This window comes from Lissotriton helveticus, chromosome 3_1, assembly GCF_964261635.1.
Source record: "Lissotriton helveticus chromosome 3_1, aLisHel1.1, whole genome shotgun sequence".
Classification (NCBI taxonomy): domain Eukaryota; kingdom Metazoa; phylum Chordata; class Amphibia; order Caudata; family Salamandridae; genus Lissotriton; species Lissotriton helveticus.
In genome coordinates, this window is record NC_136061.1 from 139,264,898 (window position 1) to 139,287,135 (window position 22,238).

Here is a 22,238-nt window from a genome sequence, read left to right on the forward strand (position 1 = left end):
CTGAAGGGCGGGCTTGCGTCCGAGGAGTGTCAGGGGGAGGTTTCTTGCTTCCACGTCATATCTTGGCACTTCATGCCACATTCCTTTGAGGCCTGTGAAGGGCGGGCTGCTTTCCTCTTTAGACACAGACAGACAGAGAGTGCAGTGGATCAGGATAGGATTAGATGCTAAACTTTAAGTTTTGACTAATTAATTAGGTCTGAAAAGATTTATTTGATTTATGCATTTATTTCTCTTAATAGCATATTTTTGCAAACTATTTAAGTACTGATTAGCTTTGCAAGACTATTTTTCTTAGAAACTCTTTAAGACTTTTGCGCCACATTTTTCATAACTACATGTAATGCTTATATGCAGACTGTAATGTGTTCTGTATTATTGATATTTTTCCTGTTTTCCAAATTCTGTAACCTAATTGATATTTTACTAATGAATAAAGGGTCAGAGAAAAATTAACTTTTTGAATAGAAAATAAAACCCTTTAAAATAATCAACAACTCTCTTTATTGGCTTACAATAATAATTGTATTTTGACTGTTCATCTTTATTTAAAGTCTCCTGAAGGTAATACATGGTGTGAAGGGCCCAACATCTTTTTAGCGGTAAATTAGAGGTAGCATGGAGGTTTTACATTGAGAAACTACCAGAAGAAATTACCGCTCTCCATCAGTTTTTGGTAAGCAGAGGATGGTCATTATTGATTAGTTTGGTGATTAATGAATATTGATTTCACCATCAACTATTCAACTAATGGATCATTGACCTTAAGAAGGGAAATAAAATAATTGCCCAAGTTAGATAAATGCCCATGTCCTGATTCCTGACTCTAATGCTCAGAACCTGAAGACTGGCAAAGCAGTACTGGCAGGTGATGCAAGAAGTGGTGTGAGTATCAATAGGGTTGTGAAATGTTGTTAATATGCTAGCATGTATTTTTGAAGTGTTGAAAATAGTAAGGATTTTTTTACTGTTGGTGACATTTTGCTCATTTTGAATTGATGGTGTTATTGATTATATTGGTAATTTCATAGGACATATTTTTTTGGTTATTGATTACATGTTTTAACTCTTCATGTTAAGTTAGTGTCTTGTTCTATGTTGTCTGGAACACGCAGGTATGCACACCTGTGGAATCCCGGGAAGGAATAGCGGGTGGTAAATGGAAGCCACACTGCACTGAGGTTACTCGTCTGTTGGAATAACACTGAGAAGCTAGGTAGGGCTGGCAGTGTTAAATTAGGGACTATTTTCTGTGTGAGTGATTAATAGCAAAGAGTTCGCTGGTGAAACTTTGGTCTGATATCACCTAGAAAGGGTCACACTAAAGGAGTAGCAGGTTCTTCTGAGCTTGATTGACAGCAAAAGGGTTTGCTGGTGAAACTTTGGACTAAGATATATCCTGAAGGATAAGTCCAAAGGAGTAGCAGGTTCTTCTGAGCTTGAGTGAAAGGTAAGCGGAAGGGATTTACCTGTAGTGTTTGAAGAGTAAACGGAAAGTCTTACTTTGTGAAGGGTAAGCGGAATGTGTTACTCGCAGTGAATATAATCTATCCTTTATTTGGCACAACAGACAGAGTAGCAAATGTATTTATGTTGTTACTAACAGAGTTATTGATTAAGAGAAATATTGAAGTAAGATTTTGTGGAGGGTCAGTGGTAGGAGTAAAACTGACTAAAATTGAGACTGACAGCTTTGGAGAAAAGAAATTGCATTGAACTATTGCAAAAATGAAACTGTTTGAAGGTTTAAAGAAGCTGTTAGGAGGTAAAGTGAAAAATTCGTTTTTTATTGGTGATGCTCCTGAAGGAACACCTGTGCATTTTATGTCTACCAGTTTGGGACAAAACACATGTATGTGGGTTCACCAATGGTGCAAGATTACTGAAAAAGAGGGTGCTTTGAGGTTTCCAAAAGATGGTACTTTTGAATTGCAAACCATTGACAAATTAAGGGAAGTCTTATGTGAAATAAAGACACCATCTAAAGCTGCACAATTTGAGGCCTTAAGCATGTGGGAAAAGACAGCAAGAGAGAGAGCAAGTGAGGATAAAAAGGTAAAGCACCAGATGCAGGAGAAGGGAATTAATGATGACAAAGAGCTTCAAATAAATAATGATTCAGGGGATTAAATAATGGATGAATTGTTAACTGAGTGTCTACCACTTTATGTGGTTCCCATGAAAAATACTGAAAATAGTACACCAGTAAATACTACAGGGGCTACTGCTTCTGTTGAACAGAGAGAAATACAGACTGAGAGAAATGTGCAGACATTTCAGATTGAACCATTACCTGTTGATTCAGAACTGACAGTGATACCTCCAGGTGTTACTGCTTTAAATATGACTGATTCAGTCCAAGAATTGCAAACTGCAGATGTACAGATAGTGCCTAGAAAAATTATGACTGTCCCAATTAATATGGTCCCTACTGAAAAGGTTGAAAGAGCTGCAGAAGGAGTGATTATGGCAGGGTTTATTTCAGAAACTCAAAATACGCAGATTATTGAACGGAAAGTACACCAAGCACTGAAAGGTGAGAGAAAAATGGTATTTACAACATCTGCAGCCCAGGATAAAATAAATGTAATTGAAAATGGGATTTTTCAAACCTGCTCTGAGGAAGCAGCAGTAATTAAAAAGATAGAGAACATGGGAGAACATATTAACACAGGCCCTGGAAAAGAGAGACAGCCTAGTGTTTTAAATGGAACATGTGAACATGAAGAAATTAACAGTCCTTGCTGTTTAAATAATGAAAATGTGAACCAGTGTCAGGAAAAAGAATTAATTTCCCTGAGTAAGGAAATAGCTGCATGTGCATTAACTACACATAATGGACTGACAGATTTGGCTCAAAAATATGAAACTGATGTTTCAGGAAGTTTTCCATTTCAGAAAGGTTTCAGGGTACACATGGATGATGAAGCAAATGAGAAAATGTGTTCTTCAGGAATGCATTTGCACATTGCAGAAATAAAATATGGTTTTAAATGCAATGAGCTTGAAAAATTAGGAGACAAGTGGGCAAGAAAACATGAGAAGAAAAAGAAACCACCGGAAATAGCAAGGAAAATGGATAAGGAAAAGAAGCCACCAGATATAATTGAGAAAAATAATAAGCAGAATGAGGGAGAAGCTTTTGCTTACTCATTGAGAGAAAAGGTGGGAGAAATGTATGTTCCTATGCCACAGAATAAAAGTGAACTTGCAGCATTTCTGAACACATTCCCACAATTGAGAGACAGAATGGTGCTGTGGTACCCACAAGTTGATGGATTTGATGACTTTTTAAAAGAGTTGCGCATTAATTTGGAGATGTTCTTTTATATTGCCATGCTGACTAAATTGTGGTTTGAATCTAAAGTTGTTGTTCAAGGGCCAAGTGAAGAGACAATGAAAAGGGTTTGCATGAATGCGCCATCATTTTTTGTTGTTATGGAGAAAAATATAGCAGTGATTTATTTCCTAAAGGGCAGAGTGCCAGCAAAGGATGTTGATTGGGTACAGATTAAAAGAGCACAGGATGGAAGTAAAGGTGTTTTGGTTTGTGCAAATTTAGGTATGGAAGTTGTACTGCTGGAAAATGTGTCCTTTTGCCATCTTTATAACAGATTTGAGCATTGGAAGAAGAAAACTAAATTTAAACATGATGCACAAAAACATGGAGAATTGCAGATGCAAAATATGCCAGTTAAGCAAATGCAAATGTCAGTTCAGAAACAGGTACCTATGGCAGGAATTTTTCAAGCACAGATGGTCCCACAAAATATGGAAAATGCTAACATTAATTTAAATAGGTTGTCCAGAGCAAATGGGAATTATTTCCTGAGAAAAAATCAGAATCCAGTTCAACAGGTTCCTCTTTTTGCAAATGAGAATTTTAACACTCACAGTTCTGAATTTACCAATTCCATTGTGAAGGCAGTGGAAAGTCCAGATTTAGTTGCAGGAGTTTTAAAGAAAGAAATTACAAACCCAGTATTAGAAAATTGTGCACCAAAATTAGGCCCATTTGAGGAAAACTGCAAAACTGTTGTCTGTGACTCAGGCCTAGCAGAAAAACAATTATTTTGCAAATTAAGCAGCACAGATTACTGTACACCAGATAATGTTATTTTTCAGATTCCTGATGAGGATGTACATTTTAAAATGGCCCAACAAGAGACAGCTGTAGCATTATTTTCAGAAAAGACAGTTGAAAAATTACCTTCTGCTTTGGAAAAAATAATAAACACAGAAATAAGAGAGTTCACAGAGAAGGATGCCAGATTAATAAAATATGCAGAACATGTCTTATTAAAATTTGAACCAGATGACATGTATTCAGGAACAGAATCAGTTGCAGGAATTTTACCAATAAAAGGATTTTTGATGGAATTGATTAGAAGTTTGTGTAACTTTCTGATTATAGGTTCACAGAAAATAAATGAAAAGAACAGAATAGTGCAGGAGATTAAAAGCATATTTTTTCCATGTTGTCCTGTGGTACCGAATCCAGCCAATATATTTTTTCACATTCCATGTGGTGAAGAATGGCTTATTTTTATTGATTTTTGCCAAGCTCATGTCATAGTGCCATTGGATGAGAATAGTCAGGAGTACTGTCAAAAAGAAGATGAATACCTGGGACACAAAATTGGAAAGGGAGGTAGAAAGGTGTCAACAGAGAAGGTGGAAATAATTTCCAAGATGAATCCACCTCAAATTCAGAAAGAAGTCAGGAAATTTTTGGGAATGGTTAGCTGCTGTAGAGAGTGGTTACTAAACCTTTCCCTAGTGGCTAAGCCTTTACTGAGGCTGACACACTCTGGTGTGTCTGATCCGCTTCCATTGGACAACAACTGCACAAAAGCATTCCTAGAGTTGAAAGAGAAAAAATGTCGCGCCCCAGCACTAGGAATGAAGGTTTATTTGAAAGAAAATACACTAATTTGCAGTGAGAGGGAGGGCTGCGCTCTCTCATTGCTTATTCAAAAAGATGAATGTTTTCAAGGGTCTGTGATGTATTGCCCAATGACCTTTGACCCTAACTTCACAGAAATGGCAGCAAATGGATTGGATTATGATGAAACTGAATATGAATGTCTAAATATCATGAAAATATGCATAAAGCCAAATTCAGACTTGAAGGATGAACATCTGAGTCAGCCCAACAGTGTCCTTTTTGTAGATGGCCCAAGTTTGAAAGGTGACACATTAAAAGCAGCACATGCTGTGCTCCTTATACATTATGTTGTCAAAGCTTCATGGCTTTTAGTAATTACCCCAGCCCAAAATTCGAAATTGATTGCCCTTACCATAACATGCAGTATATCTGCTCAAATGGGAGTCACTGTTGTCATGGGAGAGAGAAATGCTAATTCAGTTTCACAAAATTGTGTTCTGTTAGCATGTACATTCTATGGAATCTTCACAGTTAAATTTAAAGAGGCTCAAGAAAATGTTTTTGAAGCAGCACAACAGGGTTGTATCAGAACTGTTTTTGAGAGAAATGACAACTGCATAGTGGCAAATGTGTTTTTGCAAAGACTGATGCCCAGGTATAGATTGCCAGTTTCTCTGAAATCAGATCATAATGTGGTCTCAAAGATAATGAGTGCAGAACAACAGATTGGACAAGGAATGGATTGCAGCTATCTGCCTGAAGTGTCACGCATAATAAAGCAACACAATGGCAGCACTGAGTTACCTTTTGCAAAAGACTGTGTTTCAGCAACACTAAAGTGGCTTGAAAATGCATATGCAAATGCACCTGTGGAAAACACTGAGGAGAACACTAGCCATTGCTGTGTAGGTCTGGTTGATGTTCAGTGTGCAGTTTCTCACCAGATTGCAGCTGCTACACAAGATCTGCATAATGGATGGTGCAACGGTTTTGATCTGAGAGATGCTGTGGTGACACATCTGAATCTGATCAAAGTGAAAATAAGAGTGAAAGGCCTTGGTTGAAAAAAAGTGCAAAGGATTGATGGTGCTCTGTCAGAGTTTCTCAGCACCTAAGTAGTCCAATTTGCATGGAAAGTATGAGCCATACTAATGACAAGCTGATGACAAATGAGCAAAGAAATGCTGAAACTGTCCTGGTGAATTCTCCTTTTTTATTATTTTAGTTACTTATTTTAAAGAAGACTAACTGTTCCAAGAAGCTACTTACAGATCTCTGCACTAAAACATTTGAGCTTGGCTATATATGACCTGATTACAGACCAGACTTGTGTTTGCCTTAGAAATAGAAGTAACATTCTTATATGCTCAGCTTTTGCAATTTAAAAAAAAAAAAAAATGTCACTTGTGAAATGAAATATGTGTGATGAATTATAAATCATTTTATTATGATTTGAATCATCAGAAGGGTGGATTTGATGGAGCAGATTTCATCTGCAGTCATGCATTGTTTTATTTTTTGTACTTCAGACAGGCTGCATTTAAATTGCCACGCACATTTTGGTGCAGGTTAAAAACATGGCACATGAAAAACATGAAAGTGAGACCTGAAAATGCTTTTGCTGCATTAACATGTTTTTTTTGCAATGTAGAGAAAAAGTGGCCTTTTTACCTTTGAAGATTAATAGAATGTGTTTTTCTCTTCCCAGCTCATCCCTTGCCAATCTAAATTTATTATTCATGTCTTAATAGACTTTGACTTGTTGCATATTTTGATAAACATTTTCAGTGAATAACACCTCTTTTTATAATGTGTGTGAATTAATAATGCACCAAACACGACACAAGGGACTAAATGCTTGTTTGCATGAAAAGCTATCTAAAACATTAAAGCATGTTGTTGTGTGTGCTGTATTAACAGTGTGCGCTATATTAACTGTGTGTGCTTTTAAATGTTACACTAAAAGCATGAAAATGCTATTTTCACATTTATTTTGCATGTTGTCATAAATAATAGAAAAGCTGCTTTTCACTAATAGCTTGGCTAGGTAAACATTTATAAGGGGTATTAGTATGAGGGAGGGAAACATAATGGACTGATTTACATAAAATTAATATTATCTTTGTGTTTGTTTTATTTTTGGGGCCTACAATTAAATGGCTGCCTGTGAATCCAGCAAGGCTATGGCTTGCATTAAAGAGAAGAGAGCATGCGCAGACTGTACCAGCTTTCCTAAAGGAGTCAAGGACACTTTGAACTTTATACATTCTTGTGATTCTGCCAATGTACCAGTTAGTTAAAAGTATCCATCTACTGCGCTGAGAAGGAAGGAAGGATGAATTAGATTGAAACATTTTTCCTAGTAAATGTTGCAAATGTTTATAAATGTATTTATTCATGTATGCTTCTTTTGTTAAGACTAGTGAAGTCAGGTTTTTAGAATGAGTCAGGGAAGTGTGACCTCATGCATCATGACTGACCAATCACGTAAAGGTTTTACTGAAAAATGTTACATCTTTGTGTACTCTGCCAATAATTATGGTATAAATACTGTCCTCTCTGGATGGGAGCTGCCACTTCTTCTTTTTCTCAGCTCAGCTGGCTTCTATGAGTTAGGTACGAGAAACGTCCCGGGAGATTGCTGAAGGGCGGGCTTGCGTCCGAGGAGTGTCAGGGGGAGGTTTCTTGCTTCCACGTCATATCTTGGCACTTCATGCCACATTCCTTTGAGGCCTGTGAAGGGCGGGCTGCTTTCCTCTTTAGACACAGACAGACAGAGAGTGCAGTGGATCAGGATAGGATTAGATGCTAAACTTTAAGTTTTGACTAATTAATTAGGTCTGAAAAGATTTATTTGATTTATGCATTTATTTCTCTTAATAGCATATTTTTGCAAACTATTTAAGTACTGATTAGCTTTGCAAGACTATTTTTCTTAGAAACTCTTTAAGACTTTTGCGCCACATTTTTCATAACTACATGTAATGCTTATATGCAGACTGTAATGTGTTCTGTATTATTGATATTTTTCCTGTTTTCCAAATTCTGTAACCTAATTGATATTTTACTAATGAATAAAGGGTCAGAGAAAAATTAACTTTTTGAATAGAAAATAAAACCCTTTAAAATAATCAACAACTCTCTTTATTGGCTTACAATAATAATTGTATTTTGACTGTTCATCTTTATTTAAAGTCTCCTGAAGGTAATACATGGTGTGAAGGGCCCAACACCTTTTGAGCGGTAAATTAGAGGTAGCATGGAGGTTTTACATTGAGAAACTACCAGAAGAAATTACCGCTCTCCATCATTATATAGGAGTTTCGTCATCCAAACAGGTAGACAGTACAGTTTAATAGTACTTGATCTGGAGAAGCATAAACTCAGAATTTAAAACGTAACTCCATGGTTAGGGGTTCTCTTTAATAATCAGAATTGATTTCTATTCAAAGGAACCCTTTTTCCAACATTAGGATAATGAAAGACTAGGGAAATAATCATAACACTCTAATTTGTACATTGTAGTTTGCAAGCAGCTGTTTGATGATGGTTAATACCTCACTTTTCTATGTTAGGATTTTAGCTTATAAACTGCAAGTAACAAAAGGATCTCTCAAACAAAAGCAGAGACCCATTGACTTATTTATATTTTCCAGCAGGCATATTAAACCACTATGCTACCTAACCATGAGTCAAAACTTTCACTAGACAAACCTCTCATCAGAAGAGTCTGCCAGCGAAAATTGTTGATAGAAAATTAATAAAATGCGCTTAGGCAAGGGGGCGGGAAATAAATTAACTTACCTGTCTGCCGGCCATCACTCCCTCGCCTCGCCTCCCTCCTCTTCTTTTCCAGTAGGAAGCGAAAACAGACATCCCTAAGTCAATAATGTCACTGCCGTCACCATGACAACAGTGCGGGGATTGGTCTGAGCACCATGGATAAGTGCTCAGGCGGGGACTATGAGCCTGTGCATTTTCTTCACCAGGCCTGTATTACAGTGTGGTGGGAACATGCAAAGTGTGCATGACTGTTTGGCCCTGTTCAAGAGGCTGGCCAAACCGTAATGCACACTTAAGTGCCCCAACCACTCCTCCCCTGCTGGCTGTGACGACAGCCCAGCCCACCCACCCCGTAAACCATCCTCAGTGGAAAAATAAAATGATAATAATGTTGCCTTATTATCATTTTATTTGTCCTTTTATTCCTTTTTCCCCAGTGGGGTGGCGCTCCTCCGCCTTAGCGTAGTAGCCGCCGCTGCCTCTGATCTCTCTATAGGAACAACATTAACCACCAGGGTTATCTTGACATTTTTATTGTTGCCTAAAAATTGCTGGAGGCCTGGAACACGGCAGCAGGTGCTATTAAAACCATAATATACTTGCAAAGACGACGTCCCCACCCGAAGTCAGCACCTGGTGCGGTTGGACCGGTCTTATGGCCATAGAGCCGGCCCTGGGGACACAACCCAACACCAGACTACAGGAAGAATCCAAATCACTTAAGGTACCAATCTTAGGTGAGGTTACCAGATGACTCCAGAAGGGACTATTCTGGTAAACTCGCCTAACTCTTTTTCTGCAGTGTAGTCAGAACCTTTTAGGTAGTTCCTAGCCTTTCATTGTGGTTTCAGACTGCTGAATCTGTTCACAGCAGTCCAGCTCTTTCCGGTGTAAAGGCACTGCCCAAAGAACAAGTTTTCTCTCAGGGCTGTTGGATTGTGGATAATTCAGAGCAGGGAGTCCCTATTGGTCAGTTTTTCAAATACTTCACTAACTAGCTTACCTTATCTATCTGTAGACCTAGGAAAAATCTAATCTCTGTATTGGTACTAACAGTAAAGTGGAGATTAGGGTTCAAGGCATTGATCACGTTAAGGAATTACTTGACCTTGTCATCCCTACTTCCCCATCAATAATATCTTATCGATGTAAAATGCTCAAAGAATTACATTGTTCTTAAATTCATGTATTTATTCTCAAAGTTGTGTGTATATAGTTGAGTTAAACCCTTGGCAAATGCACTGCCCTTGTAGGTCCAACGGACTTTGTGGTAAATGATATTTTCACATTGGAAGCAATTTAGGTTTGTGCTTATCAGACTGAGCCGTGAGGGGCTGCAAAGGGTAAACAGGACGTTGGGTCCCAAATGTGGTGGTTGAGGTCAGTTACCACAGGTGTCCTGGGGCCTGTCCTACTTTGACTCTGCAAACTGGACAAAGTACCGCCCGTTCCGCACTTGACACTTAAGGTAATGAGAACAAGCTGTCAGGAAGTCAGCGCAGTTGGTAAAAGTTCATCACTTAACAATCAACTAAAAGGCACAATAATTCATTGCATGCCCAGCCCAGTGCTTGCGTTTTTGTATGAGAAATTACTTTTAATCAAACAGCACAACTGAATAATACAGAATCCATTTTGCAAAACAGAGTGTTACTCCTGATCACTATTCCCTCTTCCCATTAGAGCTTCCCCCCTCCTCTCCTGAATGCCCTATTCTCACCAGGGTGACTCGGTTTAGTATAATACCCCATCAGTTTCTTGCAGAGGCATGAATTAAGGTCAGCTGAAGCATCCTATCCAGATGTTTTTGAATGCACAATGATTCACTTGTCGAAGCATCACAGTTCACTGTCCAGACCACAAGCGGCAGGACTAGTGGAATGTGCTCATTTCTTTTGCAGTGGAAGATGTGAAGGAAGTGGCCCTTTGGTGCCACCCGGGTTACTTACAACCACCTGCTATGCCTTCCCAAGAATGAAGAGTCGGTCAGACAGTAGAGAATACAAAAAATTAGTTTATTAGCAATACACTACAGAAGGGTCCATTATGACCCGCACCCTAAGATGTCTGCTGAGGGACTGGACCCCCAACGGTCTACAGTGGGTAATCATTCCTCTCCTGAAGTCCCCAACAACGCCTACAATGGAACCGGCCTGGGCCGAACATGAACAAAGAGGATGAGCTAACACCTGCCAGATGGGAACATTTTGTCAGGGATTCAAGGCTACGGTGCTGGGTCTCAGCATCTCCTAACGTGGGAGCAGAAACTACACATTCAGATAGGCGTGCGAGAGCAGAATAGCCTATTCATTAGCAAGTTGAGAAAACAAGCTTGGACACAGGAGAAAATAATAAAGAGACACAGTGTTCTGCTGAGGCAAGCAATATGAGCAAAGAGGCTGAATTTGGGCACAGTCTCAGCAGCCTAATAGGGATTATGAAATGCAAAATGGAGTCACACTTACTAACTGAAGTCTGCACATTACAGGGATAACTCAGTGGATTGCATAACATGAATTAAAATAGTGTCTACTGAGCACGCACTGCTAACCTAATATAGCATGAAACGAGTGTGTTGCAAACCTAACAGACTCTCCTTTTAGCAGAAGTGGCTAAATCATTTATTTGGCTATCCAGTAGGGTCTTTACATTTCTAAGGGGGGAAGGGGGGCAAATGCATAGGCACTCAAGGGACAATTATGTAACACTGGAAAGAAAGCAAAACCAAATATTATGAAAATATAACTAATACTCAAATATTCCCTCATCTATAAGCATTAAATGCTGGATACCCTACATCATCATAGTAGAGACTTTAGTATCACGTACTGAGAGCCTAGAAGTAGGGGTGAGCTTGCTCACACAATAAGTGCAACATGCTGGGAGGCAATAAATACATAAGCAACATGTGAATATAACACCTGCAATAGCTATTAGGACCACTAGTATCTTCCAACCCCATGATGTCAATAAACCCCATAGCCACCCTGAGAGGGACTATGAACCGTTGTCCTGGTGGATTTTTGAAGGAAGTCTGTGTAATTTCTGTATTGCAGAGGAATAGCTATCAGGAATGTATACACAGCAACTGCTGCCGATGATGCAGCAGGCTCCACCCCTATCAGCCAGAATGACGTCTAAAACCATCCGATTTTGAAGAGCAACGAGCCTCGTAGCCTTAAGCTCGACTGTAATATTTGTTAATATACCTGCAGTAGTATTAATGACTCCCTCAACTACTCTGGCCAGGCACTGAATATTACGGCTATTGAACATGGGACCCCACAATGGGAGAATTCCATTCATTATGTCATTGAATTGCTGTAAGGAGGTATCTGTCTGATCAATATCGTCTGTATTGACTACTCTCTTAAATCGGGGGGGCTAGGCCACCCCTACGCTGTAGGCGATAAGTTTTGTGGTAGTTGGTAGGGGCTATATAGACTGGGGAAGGAATAGCACCTCCCAGACCATCCCTCAGGGAGCCACACATAACCACGAACACCACAAACAAAATAAACATTAGGTGGTGGGATCAGGGGCAGACTTTTGGGCATCCTCAATATCGAAGTGGTGTTGCATCTACTGTCCCCCACCTCTATGTCTCCCGCCCCTTGAACACAAAAAGGAGCCCGTACATCTACCACTGCCAGGAGTATGGGCTTATCTTCAGTGATATTGCGTGCTTGAAGGATTGGTAATATTCTGATATTTTGAATTGTGAAAACCATCTCTGTTCTGTTTGCCTTTCTACCTTGATCTGCGGCACTGAGGCAAGAATTTAAGAACACTCGATCAAACTAACCATCTCCAGGGGAAACACCGGGTGGGGACCTATGATGGGAATAGACATTCATTGTTAAAGAACTGGAACCGGTACTTCTTTTGTCCAAAGAGTCAACTTGAGAAAAACGGTGATGGATCAAGCCCTGATCTTTTGACATGGGTAGGAGTGTTCTGCTTAATTCAGATACTCTGTCCATCACCACCCCCTTTTTTGAATCGTTTTGGCCACCATAAGTGTGGTAGGGTATACTCAGATGTGAGTCCCTTGCTCACTGCACCATCAGGATTCAAGCAAGCCGGGCCGCAGACGGCTGTAATGCCAGAAACCCGTCCCCGGAAGCTTGTTTCCTTTCCAGTAAAGAATTGGCTTGGTAGTTTGGTCTGCCCTGTTCCCATGACGCACTGGGCCAGGGTCAGACTAATTTGCATGTAGCCAGGTTCTGAGCTGGGATGGTGCAGTGAGCTAAAAAACGGTGATGGATCAAGCCCTGATCTTTTGACATGGGTAGGAGTGTTCTGCTTAATTCAGATACTCTGTCCATCACCACCCCCTTTTTTGAATAACTTGAGAAAATGAGCGGACCAAACGTAGGGGTCGATTAGGATGGCGTACGGAAACGGGTAACGTCCGCCACAGTCACGGAAAAATCACTCGCGGTTGCGATTAGGATATTCATGTCAAGAAATTCCGACCGTGGCGGACGGATAACATCAAACACCGTCCGCGGCGGACGGAACACATCTAACACCGTCCGCGGTGGACAGAACCAAAAGAACCCCCACCACCACGGACGCACATGACCGCGGGAACAGGCCCAACCGCCGCCATACCTGCGGAGGATCCGTCCGCGCGATTAGGATAATGCCGCCATTCCAACGGAACTCACCGCCGTCCTCCACCACCGCGGAAACAATACCTATGAAAACAGACCATGACAGCGGAAGGACCACACAAACACCATCCCATCCGTCAAACTGATTAGAAAATGGCAGACAAAAGTAAATAGACATCACATCAAACAGAACACCCAACCACCTGAAACACCCACCCCCAGCCACTACACGCCCCAATTACACCCCCCCAAGCACCGAAAAATGCACCTAAATCACCACACCCACAGAACACCTGATTGGCAACTACCATTGGGACACCACCACGACACAGAGTATAAAACAAATCCCTCCCATTACCACAGTCCTTTGCATCACAGCATAGCTCAATCAATCAATCAATCATAAATTTTTTATAGCGCACTACTCACCCGGCAGGGTCTCAAGGCGCTTGGGGGAAGGGGTCCGCTATTGCTCGAACAGCCAGGTCTTGAGTTGTCTCCTGAAGGCGAGATGGTCCTGGGTCAGCCGAAGATGGATGGGGAGGGAGTTCCATGTCTTGGCCGCCAGGTAGGAGAAGTATCTACCTCCGGCGGTGGTTCTTCGGATGCGTGGTACGGCGGCGAGGGCGAGGCTTGTAGAACGTAGCTGGCGGGTGGGCGTGTAGAAGGTCTGGCGGTCGTTGAGGTACTTGGGGCCCAGGTCGTGGAGAGACTTGTGTGCGTGGGTGAGGAGCCTGAACGTGATCCTCTTGCTGACGGGGAGCCAGTGCAGGTCCCTCAGGTGGCCAGAGATGTGGCTGCGTCGGGGGATGTCCAGGATGAGTCGGGCAGAGGCGTTCTGGATGCGTTGGAGTCTTTTCTGTAGCTTGGCTGTGGTTCCGGCGTAGAGGGTGTTTCCGTAGTCCAGTCGGCTGGTGACGAGTGCCTGGGTGACAGTCTTCCTGGTTTCGGTCGGGATCCATCGGAAGATCTTGCGGAGCACGAGTAGGGTGTTGAAACATTTTGAGGAGACGGCATTGACTTGTCTGGTCATCGAGAGGGAGGAGTCCAGGATGAAGCCAGGTTGCGTGCGTGGTCTGTTGGCTTGGGGGTAGTGCCCAGGGCGGTGGGCCACCAGGAGTCGTCCCAGGGGGAGGGCGATGGTCCCAGGACGAGGACTTCCGTCTTGTCTGAGTTCAGTTTCAGGCGGCTGTTCTTCATCCACTCGGCGACGTCTTTCATCCCTTTGTGTAGGCTCGTTCTGGCGGTGGCGGGGTCTCTGGTGATGGAGAGGATCAGTTGGGTGTCGTCGGCGTAGGAGATGATGTTGAGATTGTGTTGGCGTGCGTTGGCTGCGAGAGGTCTCATGTAGACATTGAAGAGGGTGGGGCTGAGTGATGATCCTTGCGGTACGCCGCAGATGACTCCGGTGGCCTCGGATCGGAACGGGGGGAGGCGGACTCTCTGAAATGAAATGAAATGAAAAGAATCTTATAACACGCGACTTAGCCCGAAGGCATCAAGGCGCCTAACAGAAGAACCAGGGAAACAATAAAACAGTAACTCTCTGTGTTCTTCCGGCGAGGAATGAGATGATCCATTCCAGTGCCTTCTCTTGGATCCCGATGTTGCTGAGGCGTTGAACTAGGGTGAGGTGGCAGACAGTGTCGAACGCTGCGGAGAGGTCCAGGAGAATGAGGGCCGCTGTTTCCCTGTTGTCGAGCAGGGTTCTCATGTCGTCGGTGGCTGCGATGAGGGCGTTCTCGGTGCTGTGGTTGGCTCGGAAATCGGACTGCGAGGGGTCGAGGGATCCGTTCATCTCCAGGAACGCTGCAAGCTGTCTGTTGACGGTCTTCTCGATGACTTTGGCAGGAAAAGGGAGGCGCGAGATGGGGCGGAAGTTCTTGAGGTCGGTGGGGTCCGCTGTTGGTTTCTTCAGTAGGGCGTTGAACTCGACATGATTCCAGCTCTCTGGGAAGGTGGCGGTGTTGAAGGAGGTGTTGATGACGTCCCGGAGTTGGGGTGCGATGATGGAGTCGGCCTTGTTGAAGACGTGGTGGGGGCAGGGGTCGGTTGGAGATCCGGAGTGGATGGTGTTCATCATGCGGGCTGTGTATTCGGTGGTCACCGTGGTCCAGGATCGGACGGTGGCGGTGGGGGGCGTTGGTTCGGCGGTTGGGTGCGTGGGTGGTGCGCCGAAGCTGTTGTGGATGTCGGCGATCTTGCGGTGGAAGAACGAGGCGAGAGAGTCGCAGAGATCTTGTGAAGGAGTGATGTCGTTGTTGCCGGTGCTGGGGTTGGAGAACTCCTTGACGATGCTGAAGAGTTCCTTGCTGTTGTGGGCGTTGTTGTCCAATCGCTCCTTCAGTGATTTCTTCTTGGTGGTGCGGATAAGCTGGTGGTGCTTGCGGGTGGCGTGTTTGAGGGCGGTCATGTTGTCTGTGGTCTGGTCGAGGAGCCAGGCTTTCTCAAGGGTGCGGCATTTTTTCTTGGAGTCCTTGAGTTCGTCGGTGAACCAGGAGGTTTTCTTGCTTCTGGGTCTGCTGGGAGGGTTCTTCAGTGGCGCGAGGTCGTCGGCGCAGGCGGTCAGCCACTGCGTGAAGTTACGGGTTGCTTCGTTGGGGTCTGTTGTGCTGGCGGGTGGGTTCTGGCTGAGGGAGGTGGTGAGCTGCTCGGCGGTGATCTTGCTCCAGCTCCTGTGAGGAACCTGTTGCGGGTGGTGGTGAGTCGTGGTTCTTCTGAAGCTGAAGTGGACGCAGCTGTGGTCGGTCCAGTAAAGTCCGGTGGAGTGACTGAAGGTGATGTGCTTGCTGGATGAGAAGACGGGATCAAGCGTGTGGCCGGCGTAGTGGATGGGGGTGTTGAACAGTTGCTTGAGTCCGAGGTTGGCGAGGTTGTCCAGTAGGGCGGCGGTGTTGCGGTCCTTGTTGTTCTCCAGGTCCGCGATGTCTTCGCTGAATTGTTTACGTGGTCCCGGGGGTCTGTAGATGAGGGTGCCTCTGAGGGTCGTCTTTGGGTCGGTGTGTATCTGGAAGTGGAGGTGCTCGGCGGCAGCGAAAGAGTCGCTGGAGTCGGTCGTGATGCGGATGGTGTTCTTGTGTACGATGGCGATGCCTCCTCCAGTCTGGTTGACGCGGTCTCTCTGGGTGATCTTGTATCCGTCTGGGATGGCGATGGCGATGTCGGGTGCGGAGGAGGCGTTCATCCAGGTTTCTGTGAGGAAGGCGACGTCTGGTGAGGTTGTGTCAAGCAGGTTCCAAAGTTCGATGGCGTGTCTGTGGATGGAGCGGGTGTTGAGCAGGATGCACTTGAGGTGGCTGTTGTTGGTGCTCAGCTTGGTAGCTGTGGTGCAGGTCCGGAGGCAGGTGAACTTGCAGGCTTGACAGGTGAAGGGTCCGTGGGTGCGTCTCGGGGTGGCTTGGTGGCAGGCTCTTGTTCGGTCGGGTTTGAGTGCGATGAGGGTGGCGGCATCGTAGGTCCGTCGTGTGGGCAGGCAAGCAAGAGCCACATTAGCATGACCAGCAGACACACACAAACACACATACAACCTGCTCACAAACACACACACCACACAACCCAACACCATACCATCCATACACACCACACACCTGCACATCCCACCACACCCCCCCACACCTAGCACATCACACACCATGGCACCCAAGAAAAATCCTAAATTTACTGACGCTGAGTTGAAGGTCATGGTGGATGAAATCATCCGTGTCGAACCACAGCTCTTCGGCAACCTAGTCCAGCAGACAACCTTGGCAATCAAAAACCACATGTGGGACAGGATAGTCAGCAGAGTGAATGCGTCAGGGACCGTGCCACGCACCAAGCACGACATCCAGAGGCGGTGGCACGACCTCAAGGCAAGGGTGAAAGGCATCAGGGCGAAGAACCACCTGCGGGCACACCACAATGGCGGCGGCACTCCCCCGGAGCCCCTACCATTTACTGATTGGGAGGAGAAGGTGCTGGGCATACTGCACCCTGAGAGCCGGGAGGGAATCGAGGAGGGAGAAGAGGCTGGTAAGTACAAACAAATGACCACTAATGCACTGATATGCTCTGCCATGCACAACTGACAAGACAAATCTCCCTGCCATCAATCCATGCATGTGGACCACACAGTCACCCAAATGTGAAGTCCTCCCCTCAAATCCACCCACCATGACCAAACACAAATGTTGCCTCCTACGTTCCAATGCTTGCATGTTGTCAGAGCAACCAGCACCACAACTCCCAACAGGCCCCCATGTCCACAGGAAGGGATGGCGGTGGGTGGGGGGGTGAGAGAGACCAGCACCACAACTCCCAACAGGCCCCATGTCCACAGGGAGGGATGGCGGGGGGGGTGAGAGAGACCAGCACCACAACTCCCAACAAGCCCCCATGTCCACAGGGAGGGATGGCGGTGGGGGGGTGAGAGAGACCAGCACCACAACTCCTAACAGGCCCCCATGTCCACAGGGAGGGTGGTGGTGGGTGGGGGGTGAGAGAGGTGGGTGGGGGGTGAGAGAGACCAGCACCACAACTCCCAACAGGCCCCCATGTCCACAGGGAGGGTGGCGGTGGGTGGGGGGGTGAGAGAGGTGGGTGGGGTGTGTGAGAGACCAGCACTACAACTCCCAACAAGCCCCCATGTCCACAGGGAGGGATGGCGGTGGGGGGGTGAGAGAGACCAGCACCACAACTCCCAACAGGCCCCCATGTCCACAGGGAGGGTGGCGGTGGGGGGTGCGTGTGAGAGAGGTGGGTGGGGGGTGAGAGAGACCAGCACCGTAACTCCCAACAGGCCCCCATGTCCACAGGGAGGGATGGCGGTGGGGGGGGAGTGAGAGAGACCAGCACCACAACTCCCAACAGGCCCCCATGTCCACAGGGAGGGTGGCGGTGGGTGGGGGGTGAGAGAGGTGGGTGGGGTGTGTGAGAGACCAGCACTACAACTCCCAACAAGCCCCCATGTCCACAGGGAGGGTGGCGGTGGGTGGGGGGTGAGAGAGGTGGGTGGGGTATGTGAGAGACCAGCACTACAACTCCCAACAAGCCCCCATGTCCACAGGGAGGGATGGCGTTGGGGGAGAGGGTGAGAGAGACCAGCACCACAACTCCTAACAGGCCCCCATGTCCACAGGGAGGGTGGTGGTGGGTGGGGGGTGAGAGAGATCAGCACCACAACTCCCAACATGACCCCAGGTCCACAGGGAGGGATGGCAGGGGGGGTGAGAGAGACCAGCACCACAACTCCCAACAAGCCCCCATGTCCACAGGGAGGGATGGCGGTGGGGGGGGGTGAGAGAGACCAGCACCACAACTCCCAACAGGCCCCCATGTCCACAGGGAGGGTGGCGGTGGGGTGTGCATGTGAGAGAGGTGGGTGGGGGGTGAGAGAGACCAGCACCACAACTCCCAACAGGCCCCCATGTCCACAGGGAGGGTGGCGGTGGGTGGGGGGGTGAGAGAGGTGGGTGGGGTGTGTGAGAGACCAGCACTACAACTCCCAACAAGCCCCCATGTCCACAGGGAGGGATGGCGGTGGGGGGGTGAGAGAGACCAGCACCACAACTCCCAACAGGCCCCCATGTCCACAGGGAGGGTGGCGGTGGGGGGTGCGTGTGAGAGAGGTGGGTGGGGGGTGAGAGAGACCAGCACCGCAACTCCCAACAGGCCCCCATGTCCACAGGGAGGGATGGCGGTGGGGGGGAGTGAGAGAGACCAGCACCACAACTCCCAACAGGCCCCCATGTCCACAGGGAGGGTGGCGGTGGGTGGGGGGTGAGAGAGGTGGGTGGGGTGTGTGAGAGACCAGCACTACAACTCCCAACAAGCCCCCATGTCCACAGGGAGGGTGGCGGTGGGTGGGGGGGTGAGAGAGGTGGGTGGGGTATGTGAGAGACCAGCACTATAACTCCCAACAAGCCCCCATGTCCACAGGGAGGGATGGCGTTGGGGGAGAGGGTGAGAGAGAGCAGCACCACAACTCCCAACAAGCCCCCATGTCCACAGGGAGGGTGGCGGTGGGTGGGGGGGTAAGAGAGGGTGGTGGGGTGTGTGAGAGACCAGCACTACAACTCCCAACAGGCCCCCACGTCCACAGGGAGGGTGGCGGTGGGGGGGGAGTGCGAGAGAGAGGTAACTGAATAGCAATGTTGTTACCAAAACCATGTCATGTCCACAGCATTGAACTTGATAATTTTGTTCCTCAGGTGATCGCAACTTGACTGCCGCAAGCACCAACCGCCAGCACCAGTCGCCCCCTCACAGCACGGACTATCTGGGGACGAGCCCATTGCCAGCTCAGACGCAGAGGATGAAGCGGGACCAAGCAGACTTCCAGGGCCATCAGGCTCACAGGACATCACTGCCTCCACCAACACAGCCTGTGTCACCACACCATCACCTGCCATAGTGAGCTGTGCAGCCACCACCACCACCACCACCACCACTCCTGCCAGTGCCACCCTGCCTGACCCATCAGCCGATGATGGGCCATCTACATCCCAGGCAAGCAGGGAGAGTGGACATGAGAGGACACAGGTGGGGGCACAGCACACAAGCAGGAGTGCAGTTGCCCGCCGAGGTGGGGAAGGACACCCACCCCATCCAGCCACAGAAACCCTGCAAGCCTTTGCAAGAGTCAATGCATCCTATCAGCGGGCGCAGGAACAGTCTGAACGGGCCCACCAAGACTCACAGGAGAACAGCAATCTGTTGCGGTCCATAGATACGCGCATAGGGCAAATTGTGGACATCATGGCCCAAGCACCTGCAATGTGGAGGGACTGGCTATCCCGCGCCACACCACCACCACCCCCTCATCCTAGTGCCAAGCGGGACCGCTCCCCAACACCACCCCCACCCACACCTGAGCCCACGGAAAGGGAGGTGGCCCATGACCAACCTGCACCCACAGCTGTCTCTGCTCCTACTACACGATGGAGGGGCCGTCCAAGGCTGGATGCCGGTGAGAGCAGTGGTGTTGCTCCAGCTACATGCTCTAAGAGGGGTCGCCAATGACTTCACCCTTGTCCTAGCCTGCCATTCACCCTGCCAACTATCCTGCCCCACAATGCCAAGCATTGCCATACGTCTGTTGGACTAGGTGTACATCACAGAATGTGGTGTCCCAACGGTGTTTCCATCTGCCATGACCTTCAACTCTCACTCCCCCACCAACACTCCTTTGTAAATATGCACCAACAACAATCCTCAACCTGTAAATAAAATTCACGTACACACTCAATGATGTGTTGCCTCCATGTTTTAATCACATGAATGTCTCAGAATATTAAGTTACCAGGTGCAGAAATCAATGTTGTTGAGAATCATGGCTCTGTGGGAGTGACCTAGGGATAAAGAGAGAACAACAAACACAGGTCATGAAAGAGATTCACATCCATCACAACACGCTGTACTGCAACATCCCACAAACCACACTCATCACCAATTAAGTTGATCACAGGACACACATCAGGGAGCATACCATGTACCCCATGTAACACACACATTTGCTAACTGAACATACCAGAACAGGCAGCATAGACACACCACATCCACACTCCACCACCAAACATACATCACGCATTGTCTGGGTGTACAAGCGGTAGTTACTCACATTCAAGGGAAATAGCGATCAATGAGCTGACGCCTCTGGTCCACACCTTCTTCCTCACCACTATCCTCATCAGTCGACATGGGTGGGATGGGAGGCCGAGCAACCTGTTGGTCTTCAGGGTCCATGATCAGTTCTATGTTATTGCGCAATGCCAGGTTGTGGAGCATGCAGCAGGCAATCACGATTTTGCATACTTTGCCTGGTGAGTATGGCAGGGCCCCTCCGGTTTTATCCACCAGCGAAACCTAGACTTCAGCAGTCCAAAAGTACGTTCTATCACTTGACGTGTCCTCCCATGGGCATCATTATAACGCAATTCACCAGGGGTAGTAGGATTCCTGATGGGGCTCAGCAGCCACGGCCTGTTTGGGTGCGCCGAGTCGCCTGGATGGTATGATGACAGACAAAAATGTCATTATAATGAATTGTGGAAACACTGGGGCATATTATCAAGCCTGTGCAATAAAATTATCGCCACTTTATCGGCCGAAACCGGCCGATAAAGCGGCGATAATGGGCTTGATAATATGCTCTGTGGAATTCCAATCGAAGCCCATGTTAGATGTGAAGACATCTAACATGGGCTTCGATTGGAATTCCATACAGCATATTATCAAGCCCATTATCGCCGCTTTATCGGCCGTTTTCGGCCGATAAAGCGGCGATAATTTTATCGGACAGGCTTGATAATATGCCCCACTATGCCACACATACAACACATTTGTCCTCACAACACACTGACAACACAATTGTCCTTTCAGCACACTCACCTACAAGCTACTCACGTTCTGGACGCAGATTAGCCATCAGTTGGGGGACAATGCTGCTCCGCATGATGTGGGAGTCATGGGCAGAACCGGGAAATCTGGCACACACATGCAAGAGGATGTTGTCAGCCAGGCACACCACTTGCATGTTGAGGGAATGGTAGTGCTTCTGATTCCTATATACAGCTTCACGTGCCCGGGGTGGTATGAGACCAATATGTGTCCCATCAATTGAACCCACCACGTGTGGTAACTGGGCCAGGGCATAGAAGTCCCCTTTGACTGCTGCCAACTCGACCTGACGTGGAAAATGGATGTAATCATCCTTGTACAGCATCATGGCATTCAGGACATCCCGCAGAACCATGCTGAACATGGATTGTGACATCCCTCCCGCATGGCCAACGGTGTACTGGAAAGTGCCAGTCGCAAAGAAATGTAGTGCCGCCATCACCGTTGCTGTGGGTGTGAAAGTCCCAGGATATGTCCGGCGTGGCTGCAGATGAGGTGTCAATTGTGTGACAAGCTTTGGAAAAAGGAAGGGGACTCCTACTAATGATAGAATCACTACTGGTAGGGAATAA